The 15,677-nt window shown below is 45.8% G+C and overlaps 1 pseudogene; it reads right to left on the reverse strand.

Moving 5' to 3' along the window:
• Positions 1 to 366: 366 nt before the first annotated feature.
• LOC141022828 (uncharacterized) lies at positions 367 to 14,968 on the reverse strand (annotated as a pseudogene).
• Positions 14,969 to 15,677: the final 709 nt, after the last annotated feature.

Below are 15,677 nucleotides of genomic sequence, written 5' to 3' on the forward strand. Positions count from 1 at the left end.
TTTCCTTGAAAGAACTATGTGGCGCTTTGGCTCATCGTATGATGTATTTGCTTCCTTATCTTTTCTTTTTCTCGGCTTGGTAGCATGTCCTTCACATGGAAAACCTGCGCCACATCATTGGCTAGGACGAATGGTTCGTCTGCGTACCCAAGATTGTTGAGATCCACTGTTGTCATTCCGTAGCGTGGGTCTTCCTTTACCCCGCCTCCTGTCAGATTGACCCATTTGCACCGAAACAAAGGGACCTTCAAACCACGTCCATAGTCAAGTTCCCATATCTCCTCTATGTAACCATAATATGTGTCCTTTGGCCTATTGGTGTTTGCTGCATCAAAGCGGACACCACTGTTTTGGTTGGTGCTCTTTTTATCTTCGGCGAGCATGTAAAATTTATTCCCATTTATCTCATACCCTTTGAAAGTCAATATAGTCGAAGATCATAACTTGGCCAGCAAGTACAGATCATCTGCAACAGCGTCGTCATGCTTGAGACGTGTCTGCAACCAACCGGCAAAAGTCCCCATTTGTTCATGTGTAATCCAGTTGTCAGAATGCTCCGGGTGTTTGGAGCGTAGAATATTCTTGTGTTCCTCGATATATGGAGCCACCAAGGCAGAACTTTGTAGAACTATGTAGTGTGCTTGTGCCCAAGAATTCTCGTCCATACATATTACTTGGTCCTTTCCTAGCATGCCTTTTCCACCCAGTCTGCCCTCATGCCGCTATTCAGGAACACCAATCGGCTTAAGGTCAGGAATAAATTCAACACAAAACTCAATGACCTCCTCTATTTCATGGCCCTTGGAGATGCTTCCTTGTGGCCTAGCACGGTTATGAACATATTTCTTTAAGACTCCCATGAACCTCTCAAAGGGGAACATATTGTGTAGAAATACAGGACCCATAATGCCAATCTCGTCGACTAGGTGAACTAGGACGTGCGTCATGATATTGAAGAAGGATGGTGGGAACACCAACTCGAAACTGACAAGACATTGCACCAAATCATTCTGTAAACTTGGTAGGATTTCTGGATTGATTACCTTATGAGAGATTGCATTGAGGAAGGCACATAGCTTCACAATGGCTAATCGAATGTTTTCCAGTAGAAGCCTCCTCAACGCAACCGGAAGCAACTGCGTCATAATCACATGGCAGTCATGAGACTTTAGGTTCTGGAACTATTTCTCTGCCATATTTATTATTCCCTTTATATTCGATGAGAAGCCAGACGGGACCTTCATACTGAGCAGACATTCAAAGAAGATCTCCTTCTCTTGTTTGGTAAGAGCTATCGTAGCTGGCAGGACCTTGATACTACTTTGGATGCATGCCGTCTATTTCGTGCATATGTTGCAGGTCCTCTCGTGCCTCCGGTGTATCTTTTGTCTTCCCATACACACCCAAGAAGCCTAGCAGGTTCACGCAAAGATTCTTCATCACGTGCATCACGTCGATTGCAGAGCGGATCTCTAATTCTTTCCAATAGGGTAGGTCCCAAAATATAGATTTCTTCTTTCACATGGGTGCGTGTCCGTCAGCGTCATTTGGAACAGATTGTCCGCTAGGACCCTTTCCAAAGATTACCTTTAAATCCTTGACCATATCAAGTATATCATGACCAGTGCGGTGGCGAGGCTTCTTCCGGTAATCTGCCTCACCTTTGAAAAGCTTGCCTTTCCTTCTTAAGAGATGCTTGATCGGAAGAAATCGACGATGTCCCGGGTACACATTCTTCTTACATTTACCAAATATATACTGTCGGTATCATCTAAGAAGTGCGTGCATGCGTGGTATCCCTTGTTTGTCTGTCCTGAAAGGTTACTAAGAGAAGGCCAATCATTGATGGTTACAAACAACAATGCTCGTAGGTCAAATTCCTGCTGTTTGTGCTCATCCCACACACGTACACCTTTTTTGTCCCACAGCTGTAAAAGTTCTTCAACTAATGGCCTTAGGTACACATCAATGTCGTTGCCGGGTTGCTTGGGGCCTTGGATGAGCACTGGCATCATAATGAACTTCCGCTTCATGCACAACCAAGGAGGAACGTTATAGATACATAGAGTCACAGGGCAGGTGCTATGATTGCTGCTCTGCTCCCCAAAAGGATTAATGCCATCTGCACTTAAACCAAACCATACGTTCCTTGCATCATCTGCAAAGCCCTCCCACTTTCTCTCAAATTTTCTCCACTGCAACCCGTCAGTGGGTACTCTCAACTTCCCGTATTTCTTACGGTCTTCTTTGTGCCATCGCATCAACTTGGCATGCTCTTTGTTTTGGAACAAACGTTTCAGTCATGGTATTATAGGAGCATACCACATCACCTTGGCAGGAATCCTCTTCCTGGGGCGCTCACCCTCAACATCACCAGGGTCATCACAGCTGATCTTATAGCGCAAGGCACTGCATACCGGGCAGGCATTCAAATCCTCGTACTCACCGCGGCAGAGGATGCAGTCATTAGGGCATGCATGTATCTTCTGCACCTCTAATCCTAGAGGGCAGACAACCTTCTTTGCTTTGTACGTACTGTCGGGCAATTCGTTGTCCTTTGGAAGCATCTTCTTTAACATTATCAGCAACCTTTCAAATCCCTTGTCAGATACACCATTCTCTGCCTTCCATTGCAGCAATTCTAGTGTGGTACCCAGTTTTTTACTGTCATCTTCGCAATTTGGGTACAACAATTTCTTGTGATCCTCTAACATGCGCTGCAACTTTAGCTTCTCCTTTTCACTTGCACAGTTTCTCTTTGCATCGGCAATGGCCCGACCAAGATCATTAGTGGGCTCATTTGATGCCTCTTCTTCAGCTTCTTCCCCCATTATTGTACCATCGTATTCATGGAACCCATGGCCAGGATAGCTGTCATCATCCTCTTCTTCTTCATTCTCTTCCATTAGAACCCCTCTTTCTCTGTGCTTGGTCTACCAGTTATAGTCGGACATGAAACCGGACACAAACAAGTGGATGTGAATGGTTCTTGAGTTAGAGTAATTGTTATCATTCTTACAAACAACACATGGACAACACATAAAACCATCCGACTGCTTGTTTGCTTTAGCCGTGATGCGGCTTGAACTACGTCGGTATTTCCCCAAAGAGGAAGGGGTGATGTAGCACAAATACGGTAGGTATTTCCCTCAGTGATGAGACCAAGGTTATCGAACCAGTAGGAGAACCACGCAACACTATGTAAACGGTACCTGCACACAAAGAACAAATACTTGCAACCCGACGTGTAAGAGGGGTTGTCAATCCCTCCCAGGTAAAAAGATGGATAAAATTGTCGTAGATTGAATAAATAGATCTTGCGGAAATGCGAAATAAAATAAATAACAAAAAAGTGCAGCAAGGTATTTGTGGGTTTTTGGATTAATAGATCTGAAAATAAAATAAAAGGCAAAAAGCAATGTAGATCTGAAAATATATGATGAGAAAATAAACCCGGGGGTCGTAGATTTCACTAGTGTCTTCTCTCAAGAAATAGCATATGGTGGGTAAACAAATTACTGTTGGGCAGTTGATAGAACTTCAAATAATTATGACGATATCTAGGAAATGATCATTATATAGGCATCACGTCCAAGATTAGTAGACCGACTCCTGCCTGCATCTACTACTATTACTCCACACGTCAACCGCTATCCAGCATGCATCTAGTGTATTAAGTTCATGGAGAAACAGAGTAATGTAATAAGAACGATGACATGATGTAGACAAGATCTATTCATGTAGGAATATACCCCATTTTGTTATCCTTAATATCAACGATACATACGTGTCAGTTCCCCTTCTGTCACTGGGATTGAGCACCATAAAATCGAACCCATCACAAAGCACCTCTTCCCATGGCAAGAAAAATCGATCTAGTCGGCCTAACTAAACCAAAGATTCGAAGAAGAAATACGAGGCTATAAGTAATCATGCATAGATGAGATCAAAAGACTCAAAAAACTTTCATGGATAAAAACATAGATCTGATCATAAACTCAAAGTTCATTGGATCCCAACAAACACACCGCAAAAAGAGTTACATCAAATAGATCTCCAAGAGACCATTGTATTGAGAATCAAAAGAGAGAGAGAGAGGAAGCCATCTAGCTACTAACTATGGACCCGAAGGTCTACAATGAACTACTCACGCATCATCGGAGAGGCACCAATGAGGATGATGAACCCCTCCGTGATGGTGTCTAGATTGGATCTATGGTTTATGGAACTTGCGGCGGCTGGAATTGTGTTTCGCCGACTCCCTTAGGGTTTTTGGATTTTTGGGGTATTTATAGAGCAAAGAGGCGGTGCGGGAGGCGGCCAAGGTGGGCACAACCCACCTGGGCGCGCCTGGGCCCCCAGGCGCGCCCTGGTGGGTTGTGCTCCCCTCGGAGCCCCCCTCTGGTACTTCTTTGGCCCAATAGGTGTCTTCTGGTCCAGAAAAAATCTCCAAAATTTTTTGCTGCGTTTGGACTCCGTTTAGTATTGATTTTTTGTGAAGTAAACAACAAGCAAAAAACAACAACTGGCACTGGGCACTATGCCAATAGGTTAGTCCCAAAGAATGATATAAGGTTGCTATAAAATGATTGTAAAACATCCAAGAATGATAATATAACAGCATGGAACAATAAAAAATTATAGATACGTTGTAGACGTATCAGCATCCACAAGCTTAATTCCTGCTAGTCCTCGCGTAGGTAAATGATAAAAACATAATATTTGATGTGGAATGCTGCCTAAAATGTTCATCACATATTCTTTTCTTTTCTAGCATGGACATTTGGACTTTTATATGACTCAAAGCAATAGTCTAGTTTTGACATGAAGATTTCAATACTCAAGCATATCAACAAGCAACCATGTCTTTCAAAATATCAACACTAAAGCAAGTTATCCCTAGCCCATTATGCTAAATCATTGATCCATTCATGAAACACACTCGCATATTAGCTACACCCAATGCTTAAGTACAATCGTACTGCCCCTTAGTTGGTGCTTTATAAGAGAAGATGGAGACTCAAATAAATTTTTTTTGCATAAAGTAAAAAAAAAGGCCCTTCGCAGAGGGAAGTAGGGATTTGTAGAAGTGCGAGAGCTCAAAGCGAAAAATTAAGAGATAAAACATTTTGGGTGGCATGCCTTTCCTGTCAACAAAAACGATCGAGTAGTTCCCAATACTTTCCATGCTAGATATATCATAGGCGGTTCCCAAACAGAAAATAAAGTTTATTCCTTTTTCCACCATACTTTCACATTCCACGGCTAACCGAATCCACGGTACTGTCCATACCAACACTTTCCAAGGAATTTATTATTTGACAACATAAAGTAAATTCATTTTTCATTTTGGGACTGGACATCCCTAATACCTTTGCCGTACACTTGTGCAATGACAAGTGAATAAACACTCATCTTGAGAATAACACATCTAGCATGGAAAAATATCAGCCACCCCCTACCATTTCATGAGCGGTACGAGCACACAAAAAGGAAATTTATTTTGAAGATTAGAGATGGCACATACAAATTTGCTTAGAACCGCAAAAGAATACCACACATAGGTAGGTATAGTGGACTCATATGGCAAAACTGGGTTTCCGGATTTTGGATGCACAAGTAGTGATCATACTTAGTACAAGTGAAGGCTAGCAAAAGATTGAGAAGCATCCAACGAAGAAACGAAAAATCTCATAAGCGAGCATTAAGCATAACTAACACCGAATAATGCACCACAAGTAGGATGTTATTTAATTGCATAACTATTGACTTTCGTGCTTGCATAGGGAATCACAAACCTTAAAATCAATATTCTTACTAAAGCATAATTACTCATCAACATGAATCACATATCACTATCATGATATCTCAAAACTATTACGAAGAATCAAGTTTATTTTGTCCAATGATCTTCATGAAAGTTTTTATTATATCCCTCTTGAATATCTATCACTTTGGGACTAATTTCATATGTTGCTTTTGATAGCTCAAACAAATCTAAGTGGAGAACATGAGCATAAAATTTTCCTGCTCTCAAAATAATATAAGTGAAACATGAGAGAATTTCTTTAAAAAAACTACTAACTGTCAAATAAATCTAAGTGAAGCATGAGAGTATTTCTTCAAAAATAATAAAGCACACCGTGCTCAAAAAGATATAAGTGAAGCACTAGAGCAATTCCATAGCTCAAAAAATTTAAGTGAAGCACATAGAGCAATTCTAACAAATCATAGCATAATTTGGCTCTCTCAAATATGTGTGTTCAGCAAGGATACTTGACTTAAACTAAAAATCAAAACAAGAAAAGTCTCATATAATACAAGACGCTCTAGGCAAAACTCATGATATGTGACGAATAAAAATATAGTTCCAAGTAAAATACCGATGGTCTTTAGAAGAAAGCCCCAAGCTTAGTTGCTTGTTACTCTTTGGATAATAACTTGGGGTGCCATGGGCATCCCCAAGCTTAGGCTCTTCTTACTCCTTATTCCTTCATCCATTGTGATCTCACCCAAAACTTGAAAACTTCAATCACACAAAACTCAACAAAACCTTCGTGAGATCCGTTAGTATAACAAAGCAAATCACCACTCTAAGTACTATTGCAAACTCATTCATATTTTATTTTTGCATTATATCTACTGTATTCCAAATTTACTATGGCTTATACCCTCCAATACAGTCCATAGATTCATCAAAATAAGCACACAATGCAACAAAAATAGAATCTGTCAAAAACAAAACAGTTTGTAGCAATCTGAAAACTTCGAATACTTCTGTAACTGCAAAAACTCTAAAAAATTAGGACAACGTAGGCAATTTTTATATCAATCATGTGTACAAAATCAGGATTTTATCGTGCTTCTGTAATTTTTAACAATTCTGTGACTGGCGCACAAAATTTCTGTTTTTCAGCAAGATCAAATCAACTATCACCCAACATGATCCCAAAGGCTTTGCTTGGCACAAACAGTAATTAAAACATAGAAAACACAATCATAACAGTAGCATAATTTTGCAAACACTCAAGAACGGAAAGAAAAAGACAAAAATAAATTTTATTCATTGGGTTGCCTCCCGACAAGCGCTATTGTTTTATGCCCTAGCTAGGCATAATGCAAGATCTAAGTGTTATCATCTTTATTTCTAGATCCATAAGATGCCCTCATGATTGATTCATATGGTGGCTTAATTCTTGTTCTAGGGAAGTGTTTCGTACACTTCCTTAGTGGAAATTGGAATTTAATATTGCCTTCTTTCATGTCAATCACGACACCAATAGTACGTAAGAACGGTCTACCAAGTATAATTGGACAAGATGGATTGCAATCAATATCAAGAACAATAAAATCTATGGGCACATAATTCCTATTTTCAAGAATAAGAACATCATTAATTATTCCGATAGGCTTTTTAAAGGGGAATCCACCAAGTGCAAATTTAAAGAACACTCTTCAATATCGGTAAGACCAAGCACATCACATAAATATTTCAGAATTATGGAAACACTAGCACCCAAGTCACATAAGGCAAAACACTCATAATTTTTAATCCATACTTTGATAGCAGGTTCCCATTCATCATGTAATTTTCTAGGAATTGAAATCTCTCATTCCATCTTTTCTTCAAAGGCTTTCATCATGGCATCAAAGATATGTTTAGTAAAAGCTTTATTTTGTTCATAAGCATAGGGTGAGTTTATCATGGATTGCAACAAATAAATACAATCAATCAAAGTACAATTATCATAATTAAAGTCTTTGTAATCCAAAAGAGTGGGCACATCACTAGTTAAAGTTTTGACCTCTTGTCGGTGTCAAAACCGGCGGATCTCGGGTAGGGGGTCCCGAACTGTGCGTCTAAGGTCGATGGTAACAGGAGACGGGGGACACGATGTTTACCTGGGTTCGGGCCCTCTCTATGGAGGTAATACCCTACTTCCTGCTTGATTGATCTTGATGAATATGAGTATTACAAGAGTTGATCTACCACTAGATCGTAATGGCTAAACCCTAAAAGTCTAGCCTGTATGACTATGGTAATGAGTATATCCTTTCCTGACTACGCCCTCCGGTTTATATTGACACCGGAGGGATCTAGGGTTACATAGAATGGTTACATAAGAAGGAATCTTCATAGTTGGTCGCCTAGCTTGCCTTCCACGCCAAGGCGAGTCCACCGGACATGGGTACGGTCTTTGGCCTTCATGTCTTCACAACCTATTAGTCCGACCCAATGGATAACAGGCCTGGCGCCCGAGGACCCCTTAGTCCAGGACTCCCTCAGTAGCCCCTGAACCTGGCTTCAATGACGAGGAGTCCGGCGCAGATTGTCTTCGGCATTGCAAGGCAGGTTCCCCTTTTTCCGAACTCCAAGATAGTCTTCAGATGTATTGATTGTATCGGGACTTGTATACACAACTGCAGAGGATATAATATTTTATGAATTCAATCCCCCGACAAGTTTTGGTAATGTGACATCACGCCTGCTTCGGCCATTATTTGTGAACCGCTTTAGCTGGTCCGTCGCCCCACGTCTCAAGACGCGGTTTTATTGGCACGTCTTATCCAAGCGGAGATCGTGCCTCCCTTTTTTAAGGGATTCCTGTCAACCCGGACGTGGGTAACCCAACCGTCGCTTGGGTACAACTCCTTGGAAACAAGCAAGTTTTCGAGGCCTAAAAGGAGACGTTTGATATTCACAACCTTTATATATAGGGGTACAGACCCGTCTTTTTCTTCCACGCTTGCTTCTCCCTCAATCCCCGCTATTCTGAGTTCTACCACCCGGGTTTCGATTGCTACAAGCCCCAATTATGTCCGGATCCAGCCGTCAAGGCCGATGGGTAGCTTCTTCTGTCACAGAGGGAGGTATTGCAAAGCTTCGGGCGGCGAGGTATTTGACCGAGGAAATCCATCATCGGCTTCCCGCCGAGGGGTAGGTTATTCCCACCCCGGATCCAGCGAGAGGGTCGTGTTCATGTCCCACTTCTTTCGTGGGTTAGGGTTTGCACTTAACCCCTTCGTCCGGGGCTCATGTTTTATTACGGGCTAGATTTTCACGATCTGGCCCCGGACTCTATTCTTCTTATTTCAGCGTTCATCGTCACGTGCGAAGCCTTCCTCCGGACTCCCTCGCACTTCGGGTCATGGCTCAAGACCTTCGATGTGAAGCCGCAAGTGATAAAGGGGGAGCAGGCCGAGTGCGGTGGTGCTTCAATGAGCAAGCTTGCTAGCGCCGTTTGGCTGAAAGGATCCTTCACCAAATCTTCCGATCTGTGGCAGCAGGGGTGGTTCTATATCACCGAGCCCCGTGGCTCTAAGTGGGCAATTGCGCCTGTATTTCGATCCGCCCCCAACTCAGCTTGCATCGTGGATTAATAAGGGGTTGGATTGGGGATCAACGAACGAGGTGCGAACTCTGCAAAGTCGCATCCGAAGCCTCACCGAGAAGGACATCGATATAGCCAACGTCGTTCAAGTAATGTTAGTTTGTCGGACCCTGCCGTGCTAGCGATGGCCTCTCTGCATGTGGGAGTTTAATCTGGAAGGGCCGCGAACGCTTCAGTACTTCTTCGGCACTACACACAAAGGAATGTGGAGATTATTCTTCGGGAAACGAAGGCAATGGCCGGACACCACCGAAGATGTCGGCCTAGACTGTAACCATCCGGATACCCCGGTAAGTACCCGTTTGCCGAATACCTTATAATTAGACACCCCGTGGCAAGATACCGACATTATCAACCTTTTTCAGGGCTGGATAAAGAAGGTGGAGCGGATTAGGTGTCCGGCTCCCCTTCCCAAAGACTCAGCTACTCCTGTGCTAACAAGGATGCTGGCCTCGGCACCGTACCAGGCACCAGCAGGGGAGGGTGAGAAGACCCAAGATGGCCTTGGTTCCAGAGGTAAGTCGGACACTGAGTCCGGAGAAATCGACCTTTCCTCGCCCGAGGACAGAGGCGGAAAAGGACCCAGTATCCCTTCTCCAAGCAGGAGGAAAAGGGCCGCCACCGACGATTGGGAGGGGCGGTCTTCCAAGAAGGGCAAGATGCCACCGTCGAGCGGCTTGGGTTTGAAAAGCGACGCCATTGGACAACTCCAACAGGGGGACAAGCCCTCGGCCAAACCGTAAGAGAATCCAGAGTACTTTGATAGAGTCCTGCTCCGTTGCTGTTACCGAAGATATTCGTAACGCATTCATGCATTTTCGCAGGTCGGCACAGAGTTTTTCTGGTCGATCCTCTTCTTCGGGGAGTCTTCTCCCAGAGATGATGGAGATCGAGATGCCTCCTCCAACCTCCTCGCCCAAAATGGCGAACGACTCCAAAGTGTCATCGCGGAGGGTCTCTTTTGACCAACAAGTTACGCAGGAGACAGGAGAGGCAGTACCCGAAGGTGGACCTCCGGCCATCCAGGATTCCGGGGCTGACGCTAACAAAGGCCCCGGACTATCTGGTTCGCAGCCGACAGTGATTCTGGAGACGGGTGAACATATTCCTTCAAAGGATGATTGTGCCCCTGGAGCAGTGTCCGGAAACCCGGAGAATCCTGATATATTGCGGGACATGTTGCGAAAAGCATCTGTCTCGGGTGAACAGCGTACCTTGATGGGTACAGTGATTGAGAAGATTTTGTCTGCGAAGAGCGGATTAAATGAAGCTTTTATGAGCCTTCTCAAGGGCTTCGAGGTTTGTGACATAATGTTTTTCAGCTATGTTTCATATGCAAAGGTGCGCCTGTGTATAGGTAGTAGCCCCTGAGACTCAGGTTATCTTCCATTAGGAAGCAAACAGAGGATCGAAAAATGATCATTTTGAGGATTAACCTGATGAACTTGAACACAGGCTGCTTCCCCCTTGGCCACTTCCCGGACTATGGAAATTGCTGAGCTGCAGCGGAAGCTTGACGTGGCAGGGGATGATCTTGCATTAATCAATACACGCCTTGACGAGTCGCAAGGTATGTATTCGGGGTAATCCCCATACATTTTTTGTGGTATAAGCATGATGCTATAATCTTTATGCTGGAGTATGCATGGCTGCAGATGGTGCTGCCGCCGTTGAAGTTCTTCGAGCGGAGCTGGCCTGGGCCAAGGAGCAGGCCCGGCGTAGCAATGCTGCTGCCGAAAAGGCATCGACTGAATTAAAAGCCGAACAAGCTGCACGGCGCCAAAATGAGGAGTAGATATCCACGATGACGCTCGAACTGGAGAATGCTACCGGCCGCTGTGAATTTTTGGAGAAGGAGGGTAAAGCCTTAACGGCTGATCTGGACAAGGCCCTACAGGAGGTGAGGGAAGCGCGATCAGAATCCAGAGCAGCCCGTGAGGAGGTTCGGCAGGCGAAGGAGATTGTGGCTGGAAAGCCTTTTCTGCTGCAAACTAAGTTCGGTGACCCGGACTATGCTTAACTTAACCAAGTGTGGAGTTCTCCGGACGAGTTCTTGGACTCGCCGAAGAGTTCTTCCGATGCGGCGCAGTATTACCAAGCGCAAGATGGATATGCAACGGAGAAGCTTTTTTGGTCGCAGTTTGGCATGTCAAAGCACCCTCTGTTGCTCAATGAACAGATGGCCCAATGGGCCGAACTTCATAGGATATCCGGCGCTACCATGAAGGATGTCATAATCCGGTTGTGGCCAACTGAGCCTGTTCCGAATAGTTATTTCGGTTTGGTGCAGAGGCTTCTTGATGCGGTGCCGCGTATCAATGCTGTGAAGCGGTCAACGTGCATTGAGGGTGCACGGATGGCCTTTGCCCGAGTCAAGACGTTCTGGGGGAAGATGAAGGCCATCGATGTGGCGACGAAGAGTCCACCCAAAGGCAAGGACCGTCCGGAACCGGAGCACTATTTTGAAGACGTCCTAGGGGCCGCCCGCTTGATAGAGGGTTAATGCTCGAAAGACATAATGTTCGAGTGAGTTGTATGATAATTGTAAAAGACAATTTTATAGTTAATCTATTTTTATGTTTTGCTCGAAAGCTTGAATTCGTCATGTGCGGCCGTTTTAATATAATCTAAAATTTTTCCAGTCGTCGGCTTCAGCCCCCTCGTAGGAAGTACGGGGGTGTTCAGAAAAGCATTTAATCACTCTTTATCCAACTCCTTGGTCCATGAAGTAGGTGATAGTGCGGCCAACCAGGCAATCGGACTATAGGGCGTTAACACTTTCACTTAGCCATAGGAGTTTTATTGTGGGGCTACGACATAGCCCCTGGGATGTATGCGGCATATGGTTGCTTGCATATTTGATCTGACAGAGATCCCTCGTGTGACACGGAGAATCGCTAAAGATTCTAAGAAGTCGCCAAGTGGTTGACCAGCTCTCGCCGCATCATGACAGTCAGTTTTCGGCTTTCTCTACTGAGGTGCTCATCCGGTTTAGACCAGGGCACAATCACAGTAGTTCTCCCTTTACTACCCTAGCCGATAGAGCGGAACGTAGGGTAGCAAGCACAGGAGCCGGGCAACCCAACTATTGACCCAAGACAATGATTCGGAGCTGATGCATATAAGGCCAAACTTGCGACGCCGAAGTGCACTGTAGAGTTGTTCGGGCTTTTGCTGGCGACTCATTTGTTCCCATACCGAGCCCCTAGCAGGTTATGCCAAGGTATATTTGTGAAACAACTGTGGCAGCCGTATTCCGTGGCGAGACAACACGGATGATTAGTTCGGATATGTTTTACTGGGAACTGAGCGGTGTGCCAATGATTACTTTATGATATATATATAAGTCATCCTCACGGCTATTTGACGTGCTCGGGGTTGGAGGCGGAGGAACAGACATAGTACAGGCTCAAGAAATAGAGAGTGCGGTCTACAAAAATTTATTTTGGACCTCCTATCGCACGTTTGCACCGCCAGTCCTCGGTGGGGGGAATCCTTGATGGAAATAGCCCCTTAGGTGAGTATACGGATCCAGAGCCAGTTTCGGATATTTATCCTGTTCGTCACCTCTTTTTAAAGGATAGTGAAGGAAGAAAAAAATAAAAAGGAAAAAAAATTAAAAATGTTACTGGAGTGCTTGCAGGCTTGTCCGTATTGTGCTTCCGCCAATGCCCATGGTATCTTGAGTGTATAATGATGTATGCACGATACAAATTTTGTAGGTGTACGGAGTGGGCGGCGGAAGCCGGGTTGCTATTTCCGTTCTGGGAGTAGTTGATCCTCGGGTGGAGATTGCTTCTGACCCCCAGTGTTTCGTTGGGAACCTTTCCGTCATCCCTGTCGCCTAGCGGCCTCCTCCCCTTGTGTTCGGTGTTGAGCTTGCCGGCCTGTTTAAAGACCCAACAGTTTCTGTTGGTATGATTAGCTGGTTTATCAGGGTGGCCATGAATCTGGCAGGGTCGGTCCAATATCCTGTCCAGGTTGGATGGTTCGTATCGATTCGCCTTGAATGGCTTCTTCCGCTGACCGGGCTTGGGGTTGCTGAATCCGGCATTGACCGCTGTGTCGCATGATCTTTCATTGTCATTGCGACTGTTGTTTTTGCTTCATTGTGGCTTTCCGTTGCCGTCTCGGATTTCGGAGGTGCCCGGGTTGCTGGCGCTATTGCTTCTATGAGCGAGCCAGCGGTCTTCTCCCGCGCAAAAGCGGGTCATCAGAGCAGTGAGGGCTGTCATGGATTTAGGTCCTTCTTGGCCGAGGTGGCGTGCCAGCCATTCGTCCCGGACACTGTGTCTGAAAGCCGCAAGGGCTTCCGCGTCCGGGCAGTCGGCGATTTGGTTCTTTTTGACTAAGAACCGAGTCGAGAGCTCCCTGGCTGATCCTCCGGGCTGCTAGACAATGTGACTTAGGTCATCGGCATCCGGTGGCCGGACATATGTTCCTCGGGAGTTATCGAGGAAAGCCTCTTCCAAGTCCTCCCAGCTGCCTATGGAATTTTTAGGCAGGCTATTTAACCAGTATCGAGCTGGCCCTTTTAATTTTAGTGGGAGGTATTTAATGGCGTGAAGGTCGTCCCCACGGGCCATATGGATGTGGAGGATGAAATCTTCTATCCATACCGCGGGGTCAGTTGTCCCGTCGTATGATTCAATATTGACGGGTTTGAATCCTTCGGGGAATTCACGATCCATTACTTCATCAGTGAAGCAAAGTGGGTGTGCGGCGCCTCTATGTTGGGCCACACTGCGACATAACTCCGAAGGAGTCCCTTTGCGGTTTTCAGCTCGGGCGTGGCGAGGTTTGACATGTCCGAATAGGTAGCCATCGTTGCGTGTCAAAGCATGCTTTCGCGATCTGTAGATCGGTCTTGCGTGTCTTGCTCTATTGTCCAAGTCCCACTGCAGGTCATCTGGGTAATCGTGACCTGCGTTGTTCTTGCCTGTACGGCGAGGTGGGGCGGTCTGGTGTTCAGCTTGAGTTGCCTTTTTATCCGGATAGAGTTGTCGGTGACCTGCCGCATTGTGTGACGATGGTATGGGCCCCAACGCCCCGTCATCGGACTGGTATAGCAATCTGTGCTTTTGGTGGCTTTTGGCTAGGCCACTAAGGCCGTATTCTTCGGAGACCAGGACTTCGGTCCATCTGTCGTTGAGTAGGTCTTGATCAGCTTGAAGCCGCTGCTGCTTCTTTTTCAGGCTCCTTGCCATAGCTATCAGCCTGCGCTTGAAGCGCTCCTGCTCGAGGGGCTCTTCGGGTACGATGAAGTTTTCGTCGCCAAGGCTTACCTCATCTTCGGAGAGCGGAAGGTAGTCGTCCTCCGAATCATCGCTGGGCAGGGCCTGTTCGTCGGGGTTGGCTTGCCCGTTTTCCTCTTCCTCCTGCTCGGATATTGCTCCCACAGGGTCTTCATTGCTTTCGGCGCCGTCCGGAGTACTATTTTCTCTAGTGCCATTGTTGCTGCGGCGTGACTTGGAGCGGTGTTTGGGGCGCCGGAACTTATCCTGTGTCTCAGGAGTTTTATTCTCAACTGGATCTCCCTTCTCATTGCCGCGAGCTTTTTTAAGTGTATCGACCATGTACACGTCGTATGAAGGGGTGGCCGTCCCACGCGTGATGACTGGCGGGTCTTGGCCTTGCAACTTGTCGGCATCGTCGTCTACACTGTCAATGTCTTCGGAGCCATAAGCAGGCATGTCAATTAAGTCCTTGACAGTGGCTATGAAGTGGGTGGCGGGAAGCGAAATTCTCCATTATCAGCCTCTAGCTCGAACCGGACATAGTTCGGCCGTGAGTCCCCCATCAGGGACATGTTTTTCAATGAATTTAGCACATCTCCAAAGGGCGAGTGTTGGAAGATATTTGCGGCGCTGAACTCGAAGATTGATAACTGATCCAACTCGGTGTCCGGGGGCGTGCGAGGTTCGGAACTTACAGCCGGAGACGAGTCCGGAATTCCGTTGATGCTGATATTGCCTGGTGTTGAGTCTGTGTGCGGTTCCAACGCCGCAGACTCTGTGGCTTCGGATGGTGCAGACTGCTCCGGATCTAAGGTCGTAGCAGCCATAGGAACCATTTCCAGAATCTGGTCCAATGACAGATTTAAGTCATGTACATCGGGGCAAGGGGGAGCGATCGCCGCGGTCTCAAATCCATTGAAGATCAAGTCTCCACGGTTATCCGCGACATAGTTCAAGCTTCCAAATCTGACCTGGTGGCCAGGGGTGTAGCTATCGATCTTCTCCAGATGGCCAAGCGAGTTGGCCCGCAGTACGAAGCCACCGAATA

The sequence above is a fragment of the Aegilops tauschii genome, chromosome 5 (genome assembly GCF_002575655.3).
Source record: "Aegilops tauschii subsp. strangulata cultivar AL8/78 chromosome 5, Aet v6.0, whole genome shotgun sequence".
Classification (NCBI taxonomy): domain Eukaryota; kingdom Viridiplantae; phylum Streptophyta; class Magnoliopsida; order Poales; family Poaceae; genus Aegilops; species Aegilops tauschii.